Source organism: Chenopodium quinoa, unplaced genomic scaffold (assembly GCF_001683475.1).
Source record: "Chenopodium quinoa cultivar QQ74 unplaced genomic scaffold, ASM168347v1, whole genome shotgun sequence".
NCBI classification, from domain to species: Eukaryota; Viridiplantae; Streptophyta; class Magnoliopsida; order Caryophyllales; family Amaranthaceae; genus Chenopodium; species Chenopodium quinoa.
In genome coordinates, this window is record NW_018743826.1 from 1 (window position 1) to 9611 (window position 9611).

A 9611-nucleotide genomic window follows, 5' to 3' on the forward strand; every position below is an offset into this window, starting at 1 on the left:
TTTTCTCATAATTTTTTTAATTTAAACAATTCTTTAAAGTGTATTTAATACTTATATGTAGCCTTAAGAGTTATATATACTACCTCCGGTACACATATATGCAACTTTCGCCAAAAATAGAAATTTCACATTAGAGCAACTACAATGGTTGGCTAATTCATATAGCTTGTTATGCCAAACCATCTTTTTAAGCTACAACAATTCTAGCTATTTGTTGCTCCAATGGTTAAGCTAGTTATAAATTAATTTATTTTTAAATTTAAAATATTTTTTATCTAATAAATATCTACCAAGCTAATTAGCTCTACAAAGCTAATTTGCTTGCCAAAGCTAATCAGCAAGATGTGCAACAATGGTATAGCTATTAGTTTAAGAGTTTTAATATTTGCAAGCTAGTCCCTTTTTTAACCATTGGAGTTACTCTTAGATGCAACTTTCCCATTCTTTCCTTTTTTAGTAAATTTTTTTAAATGAAATTCCTCAAATACCCTTACTCAATATATCATAACACAATTAAACAACTAAAATCAGAAGTCATTAAATAATTTAACTTAACTAAACATAATTCTTCTTATCAAATTTAATTCACCCCAAATAAAATCCATTCAACTTTCATCCATTCATCTTTCACAACTCCTCCGACCACCACCTTCAACGTCATTAACCACCACCACCTTTAACGTCACCGGCGACCACCACATTCAACGTCACCGACCACTAGGGGTCCACCACCACCTTCAAAGTCACGCGTGCTATCGTTCTCTATTGCGCATATCCTTTTTCTCTCTATTATTCTCTTAATCAAAGTGATAGAGTATAAAACATATTCTTGGGCCTCAACCATAAGTTTAAACTGATGGTTGAAGCTCAGGAATATGTTTTATACTCTATCATGGGTGGGCCTGTGTTTTCATGTGAGAGGGAGCGAAAGAGTATAAAACATATTCATGGGCCTCAACCATTACCTTAAGCTTTTGGTTGAGTTGGTCCTCTAACATGGTATCGGAGCCAGCGTGACACAAAGGTCATGGGTTCGAATCTCAGCCGCCCCTCCTTCAAAGTGGAATTAATTCGCGTCGGGTATGAGAGGCCCCGTGTTGCATCCACATTTCAAGCCCAAAGGGCCTTTCATGTGAGGGGGAGTGATAGAGTATAAAACATATTCCTGGCCTCAACCATAAGTTTAAGCTTTTGGTTGAGTTGGTCTACTAACACAAAGCTTCAATCAAATCTTTAGATCTCATGAACTAAGGGTGGTTGGCTGGTATCGGGTGGTTTAAGAGGTTTTAGGTAGGTTAGAGTAGATTGAGGTTAGTGGTGGAACGTTTTAACTGGTTTTGGGGGTTTTCGAGGTGGGTTCGACGAGACTTGGTTGGTTTGTGGTGGTGTGGGTTCAGGGTGGTTAGGGTGAGTAAGGGTGGGTTGGAGTGGTGGTTGATGATTTCTGGTGTTTTGGGGTGAGTGGGGGATGATTTCGGGTTGGTTAAGGGTGGATCTGGGTGAGCATGCTGGTTTTGCAGTGGTTTTGAGTGATTAGGGTGGTTTTTCCGGTGGTTCTAGGTGAGTGGTGTGGGTTTTGCAGTGGTTCTGGGTGAGTACGGTGCTTTTGCGGTGGTTTTTTTTTTTTGGTGATCCTAGCGAGTACGATGAAGTTTTTGCGATGGTTCTGGGTGAGTGGTGGTGGTTTTGCGGTGGTTCTGAGTGAGTACGAAGGTTTTGCGGTGGTTATGGGGTGAGCGGAGGGTGAAGTGGTTGCCAATGGGTTGCGGTTTGACTATGGTGGGTAGCCTAGATGGGAGTGATTGCTGTTGGTGGTTGCTGGTTAATTTTCTCCATTCTCTCTCCTACCCTTAAATACATACTCTTTAATTCATTAATTAACTACTTCCTCTGTTCTTTTTTATTTAACCTGTTTCTTTTATCACGCTTGGCAATGCAAAAAATTTAACAGATCAATGACTTAAATTCTACTCCTTAAGTAAAAAATTATTAAAAGTTATATATTATGATAGTACTTAGTGAGACGAATCCAAAAAGATCATACATAAATATATTTTTTTCTTACATATTATTTACAAAAGATGGTCAAAGGATGGGTGGTGAATAGTGTAAAAGTCAAAGCGGGTCAAGTAATAAAGAACGGAGAAGTATTTTATCTTGGGTTCCGTGAGAGCTCCAAAAATTGGATGTAATGTGTACCGGAGGTAGTGGTATTTTTTCTTTTAATTTTTTTTTTAAAACTGAGACAATTCACAAATTTCGAAAAATAACTGAAAAATAGAGAAATCGGGCACCCATATAAAAGTGGGCACTAGGCAGAATGACAGGTTACTTGGAGTAGTAATTAATGTGGGAGTCCAGAAAAAATAAATGAAAAGGGAATGAAATACCAAGATACTCGTGATTACTTTAACCCATTATTTCTGTTTGCTAGTACTATTATTACGAATTTTTGGCTTAGTAATTAATTTTACTGTTTATCTTTATGGCATCTATTATCTCTCTCTATGTTAACAATTTTTATGGATTTTTTTACCCAATATAGAGGTCCACTTTTATCCTTAGCTTATCCAACTAGGTGTACAATTTGGTCTGCCATGGCTTTTCCACTGGCCCATCCACGTATTTGTCCTTACCATTGCTTAAATTTTATTTATTTATTTATTTATTTTTAATTAATATGGTTAAAAAAAATTGTTCTCATGACTTAGCCATGTATACCCGATCTAGTTTAAAAGGATAAATGTTTATTCGTTTAAGAGTTGGTGCCGAAAGAAGGTGAACAAATTAGACCCTTTGAAAGTTGGGTTATTAGCGTATAAGAAAAATCTCTCTTTTCAATGTATTCTTTGTGATATCTGATCATATATTTTAAAGGGTACAAACTTTTAGGATTAGATTAAGTGCCATCTGATTCATTCCTGGTTGTTACTAGTTATAACAATTTAACATGTGACAATACTTAATTGCAATGTATTGAAGTGTAATCATTTGTAGCAGTTGGAATTTCACAAAACGTATAAATATGTTGTTGGATTAAATTATATTGTTTCAGCTGTGTTAGTTCTCGTGTATGTAATGTATGATTTATATCGTGTTATGTTTCTAAATGATGATTTTTGTGAAAGTGGATCCTATGGAAATAATGCTACTATCTATCAACGTTCATGAAAAGAATGAGAGTGAAGGATAGCTCAAATGGTTAGAGCTTCCCTCTCGATTCCAAGAGGTCCTGAGATCGATTCTCACCCCGTACTTGTGGCTCTCTAAACACCAAAAAAATTCATAAAAAGAATACTACTATCTATCAACATTCATGAATAGAATGCTACATAATCTTGTGTTTCTCATGTCTTTGATTTCTTTCAATTATTTTTTTTGGTGAAGTTTGATTTAAAATAAGAGGGGAAAAAATATATAATAAACCATCTAAGCCACATGTTACTCCCTCCGTTTCAAAATGATGTTCCTGTTTTGTTAATCGATGTAAATTTTTACCCAACTTTGACCGCAAATATCTTTAATCTCACAATAGCAAAAATTATAAAAGTTAGATATTAATAATCTACTCACCAAGACGAATCAAACTAGATACCACATGTCTATATTTATTCTTATAGATTAAGAGAAATTTAGAAGATTCTCTCTTTCTTAAAAAAGTCAAAGATTTCAAACAGGAACATCATTGTGAAACAGAGGGAGTATTTTAGAAGAATAAGTTTTGCATGAGACCAAATTTAATTTGAGGCCCCGTTCACTTCACCTTTTTTTTGCTGAACTTAAATTATTTTTTACTGTGTTTCAAAAAAAAAAAAAAATTATTTTTGCTGAACTTAAATTAATTTTACTGAACTGAAATTATTTTTGCTGAACTGTTATTTTTACTGATTTTATAATTCTTATTTAAGAAAAACTGAATCTTACTGAATTGAACTTATTTTTACTGAACTAAAATTATTTTTACTAAACTAAAATTAATTTTACTTAACTGAACTTATTTTTACTGAACTAAACTTATTTTTACTTAATTTTATTTTTGTAAGGTGAGTGAACAGGGCATGAGTCTAATATATACTTCGTATGACTTAGTAATCTAATTTTCTTCAAAAAAAAAAAGTAATCTAATATTTGGCATTTTTTTAACTTAATATGTGACATTAGTAATCCAACATGAGAAATCTAATATCTGGCATTTTTTCAATAAGTCTTGTGCAAGACGAATTTACGTTACTTTTATTGTCAAAGGGTCAGTTTGAAGGTAAGTTTAACTATTTTATGGTAACTTTAATCACTTAAATGGTAACTTTTAATTTGTCGTTGGTTTAAATTTTATTTTAATGTGTAATTTCTTATAGATTCATGATTACAAACTGCAAAGGCAAGTATGAGTAATCTAATACATTATAAATTTTTTATAACTTAAAATTTATTATTAGAAAAATAATAGTAACTTTGTAATATAAAGGGTACCTTTATATACTTTTATGATAACTTTAACTCGTCTTATAATAAATTAACGTACACCTGTCTTTTTGGAGAATTTGTAAATAATCTAATATCAGATATTAGATATATTGGACTCACCATGAGTCTAATTCACCCATTTTTTTTTTTTTTTTTTTCGATTTTAGAATCAATAACATGAAACAAGTCTTTTAGTATTTTTTAGTTGACACGTTTATACTTTACTTATTATCCACTAATTCTACCCTAACTAGCTTTTGTAATTTATTAATTAGAATAATTGTCATGTGAAATTTATCCTATCTCAATGTATATTTTCAAAGTATCACTACTACAAATCCCGTGATTTCTGGACGCTTTACTCTCGACGCTGGCCTCTTAGCGTCAACATGAAATTGTAAACTCCGTGTTTAGTCGACGCATTTTTCTAGTCTAGAAATTTGTGGACAATGAAAGGCGTCGAGGATTCTACATGCTTTGCACGTGACCATAATTTTCAGCCCACTCAATAGTTAACCGCCCTTCTACACAAAATAACCCCTGTAAACTCTCTGATTCTTTCACAACGAACCCTAATTCGCCGCCAACCCTTCTCCAATCTTCACATTTCATCTCTAAAGACATCGAGATTCCGTGAATTCGGCTAGAAAACTGTGAAAATCGCATCTCTTCGTCAATATCGCCAACTCAATTCATGTTGTAGTAACATCCTTGCTGTTGTTATCGATTGATTTTGCTAGTTTTTTGCTTATATCTCATTGAAATTTCTTTTATTTATCTTGATATGTGGTTTCTTTTTGTTCAATTGAATCTAAATTTATTTTAATGTTGTGTTTTTCTACCGATTGTTTTTGGTTCTTTGGGATTTATCGGTTGAAATTGTGTTACAATGGGACAGATAAGTTTTCAATATGAAGCTTCAATGATGCTCCAATATCGTCTAATTATAAGAGGTATTGAATTTTTTCCCCTCTCAAGTTTACATTTTTAGGATTTTTAAAAGTAATTTATCTTAAGTTCAAATTTTTCCAGATCATGTTGTTGAAGTTGTTCTAGGTTCAATTTTTTTTTCTTTTTTTCCTCTCATTTTCAATTCTTTGTGTTATAAATAATCCGATTTTTGCATTTGTACTTCAATTCGTACAATTAAAAAAATTCCCAATTTTTGTTTTGTACTAATAGCTTCAGTCTCCTCCGATCCACCTCTTGCACATCGCACAACTTCCGACGCTGCTTGCTACAATATCTTGGAGTTATTAATTAAGATATATTGAGTCAAATTTATCATTTTAGTTATCTCATAATTGTTCTGATAGTATGATCCTTTGTTTTCGTATTCTTTGTAACTTAACTAGTAACAGAGATATTCCCTCTTCTTTCTTGATCTGTTGGGTGTTATTATCTCTGAAATTGTGTAGATTAGGCTTGAATTTCCTGGGATTTAACTAATCAGGTGGTTGTTAGTTTAATCTTGTGAAGATGGGGTGAAGAAAGCTTGGGGTGGGTAAGGTGTGATTGATATAGTGGGAAAGTTGAGTTCTTTGGGAAGCAAGTTAATGGACTTGGGGCTCCAAATTGAACAAGCAGAAACAACCACTCTCGAAAAAAATAAGGTGGAATTTAAATATTGTACCATTTTACATGATTATTTAGAGTCTTAGAGATATATTGATGCATTATTTATCCGGTTTGTCTTAGCAATTAACTTGCATGAAAACTGCTGTTTATGGTTGAAATGCACTGTAATTGTTCAGACGTTAATAAGCTTTATTTAAACTAGAAACTGCAGAAACACCATGTAGATGATTGCCCTCTTTCTAGTTTTAATTTTCGCGAAAATGCAAAGCTCCACTATGAAACAAATGGCCCACATGTATCATGGAAATTAGCAGTGAACTTGTATATTTTATTTTGCTGTATAGTGCATGCATTCTTCAAGTGAGGTTTAATTGCAGCAAATTAGAATGATTGATACTGATGATGACATTTCTTGGTGCAATATTTTTAGTTGGGTTTAGCTTGTAATATTGTGCATTAAGGTAGTGATAGAAAGTTTTTTTTTTTTTAATTTTTTTTTACTGTATATTCACTTTATGTTACAATCCTTGAAGCTCGATTTGTTGTATGGGCGTCGCTTTCACCCTAGAAAGCTACTGTTGTGTAGAAACAAGAAATTAGGGGTGGGATTAATAGTGCATTGTTATTTTATACAACAAAATGATGACATGAGTTAAATGTGAAATGCAAAATGTAAAACGTTACTCCGTAGTATATTGAGCTGAGGAGTTGTAGATTATCATGATCCCTTGCTTGATCTTTGTTTGAAATGCTTGATTTCTCATACATTAGAAATGACTAGGTATCTTTGTAAACTATCTCCCTAGTTAGAAATTTGATGTCACTCGTAATTTAGATTATAAATGGTTAAATATCTCAATGGTATTATTAGGTAGTGAACTAAGTTTCTTACTCAGGCTGACTTTATGAACAATGCACCCAATGTTCAGCACCCAATGCGATAGGATGCATTTGGGCTGCCAATAGAGCAGCATGCTATTGATGTATGTTTTTAATTTTATTTATTTTAAATCCTAGGACATGGCTTTATCACATTTTTGTTTACAGTTTCTTTTTGTCACAAACTATGGCCATCAGGTTGAATGTTTTGTGATAATAATTAGGTGATAAATAGTATATTGTTTTGTGTGAAAAGTTTGGTCTTTGATATGAGAACCCGCCGTAAAAAAAAAAAAAACAAAAAAAAGTTTACAGTACCTTTTTGTGTGAAAAGTTTGTCTTTGATATGAGAGCCTTGTTTAAGTATTTTTATTTTTATATTTGGTTTTTGCAAAATGAGAGTCCAGAGAGATAGTTTCTTCATCTGAAATCAGTCCACAAATAAAGGAACAATATTTCATCCCTCATTTGGAAAAGGCTTTAAGTATCAATTTGTAATTTGTTGTGTATTGAGTTTAGATAACTAGGCTTAATCATTCTAATGGGATAGAGCAGTTATATTTTGATTCGCTTCCACAAGATCGAGGTGATTAGTTTGGTGGAATTTGATTGTATTTGACTGATATTTAAATTTCAATATGCTCACTAATTAACCCCTCTTATATTATTTATACATAGAGTTTTTTCTCTAAATTAATTAAATAAGTGCAATAGTTTTGCTTTTGCTATGTAGCTTAATAAACTTATAGGTGATTAAGGAGTAGTAATACCTGAAACTGATATGAAACTTTGCTTTCTATTTTTTTCTTTGATGTGATTTATTATTGGTGATTTCTCAACTTAACTGGGATGAATTCAATTTTCTAAATAAGAAGAGTTCTTGATGTTGATATTTTTGTTATTTGCAGATGAATTATTTCAGATTTAGTGTTAGATTCTAAAATACTCAGCTTCATTATTTTGGCTGTATTAATTTGCATTTACTGTTCAAATATTGCTTTCGTTATAACTATGCTGCTTGTTTGGAGTGCTTGCTTGTTCCAATTGTTTCTGCTCCCTATGTTCCCATTATTGTGAACTGTTATTAATTTTGGGTAGTGTTTTGCTTTTGTTTTTGTTTAGACATGCCATGAGTATTACAGCTTGAGGACGACACTGTTACTGTTACATGAACTCCAAGATTTTCCTAACTGAGAGACTGGCTTCTTACATAGAATTGTAGGCTGAAAACTCTATTTTGCTGAAGAGCTATGGTAAATTGCATTTCTTGGACATGATCTTTGTGGTGTTTAATTTTGAGCTTTACATTTTTGTGAAACAGATTCTAGTTTAACTAGAATTTTTCATCAATATTGTTGCTGTTTCAGGATGTTGTGAAACAGCTTTACATTTTTGTGAAAGAGCTTTACATTTTTCATCGATATTGTTGCTGTTGCAGGATTTTTTTCATCGCTATTGTGAAACAACTTTACATTTTTGTGGTGTTTAAGATTGATGTTGTTGTTACAGGATGCTGATCAAGCTCCATCTTGCGTTGTTGCTCCATAATATTGTTGCTAATGTTGTTAGTCCATGATGATGAGGATCTACAAACATCTAAGGGTGTTTTGTGAATTCAAGGCCAACAATGATTCGAAACAATATGAACTTTGCTTTACGCCCCTTGCAGCTAATTGGAGATCGATTGATTGAAGTTTTTTTTTTTTTTTTTTGTTGAAGAAATGAGCAGATTTATTCCACTAGCTAGTACACGCTAGTCATGAGTGAAGTGTAGGTTGGAATTATTATTTCTTGTACTACCTAATAGCAAACTCATTACAATGAGATATTGTCCATGTACTATAACATATTCATATGCAATAACAAAATTGGCTTAATTTTGCTGTGTGTATATTGGTAATACTAGTAAATTTTTAGTGTGAAATAATTTTTTTGGTAATTATATTCTAGATATTTTTGTAAAGAATCTGGACAAAAAAAAAGTCACAAACAATGAGAATAAAGACAGAAATAAGCGTCGCAAATATATAAAACATCTAATATATAAGACTATGGACACCAATAAAGCGTCGCCAAATTTGAGGTTTCAGACACAAAAAAGCGTCGATAAACTTGAGAAAGTGCGCCAAAACTGCAAATTTCGACGCTTCGTATAAAAATTTGGACGTCTTAAAGCGTCGGGATTTGCGACGCTTTTTGTGACGCCTAATTTTCTCGACCCACATATTACGACGCTTTTTTGAAGCGTCGAGAAATATATTTTCGACGCTTTTTAGCGTCGAAAAATAGCTTGAAAAGCGTCTTAAAAGGATGGAAAAATAGCTTGAAAAGCGTCTAAAAAGGACGGATTTTCTAGTAGTGTATGTATATCAATCAGTACATTTTTTACTTATCATATAACTAATATATAAATTTAAACTTTTAGCTAGACGACGAGACAACGACACTTGGTGTTTCAACTTTTCGCCAAGTGTCGCCCCACGTAGGATAGAGTTATATAGAATTCAATTTGTAGGATAAAAAAAATTAGTTTATAATTCTATTTTCAATCAAATTTCGATAGAATTTTAGGATAAAATTGTTAATTTAGAGTTTTATTTTCGATAAAGTACCAATATTTCATATGTACACATTGAATTATTATTTTATTCAAAAAATAATTAGATTATAACTCTCATAAATTATCATAT

At 32.3% G+C, this 9611-nt stretch overlaps 1 long non-coding RNA gene across 2 annotated transcripts; it reads left to right on the forward strand.

The window, feature by feature from the left end:
- The first annotated feature begins 4975 nt into the window (after positions 1 to 4975).
- On the forward strand, positions 4976 to 8812 carry LOC110685493. 2 transcript variants are annotated; one of them, XR_002504083.1, is made up of 4 exons: positions 4976 to 5160; positions 5363 to 5417; positions 8044 to 8174; positions 8431 to 8812. It is a non-coding gene; the product is annotated as an uncharacterized LOC110685493 (long non-coding RNA). The 2 variants fall into 2 exon arrangements; XR_002504082.1 differs by having other exon boundaries at positions 4978 to 5417.
- Positions 8813 to 9611: the final 799 nt, after the last annotated feature.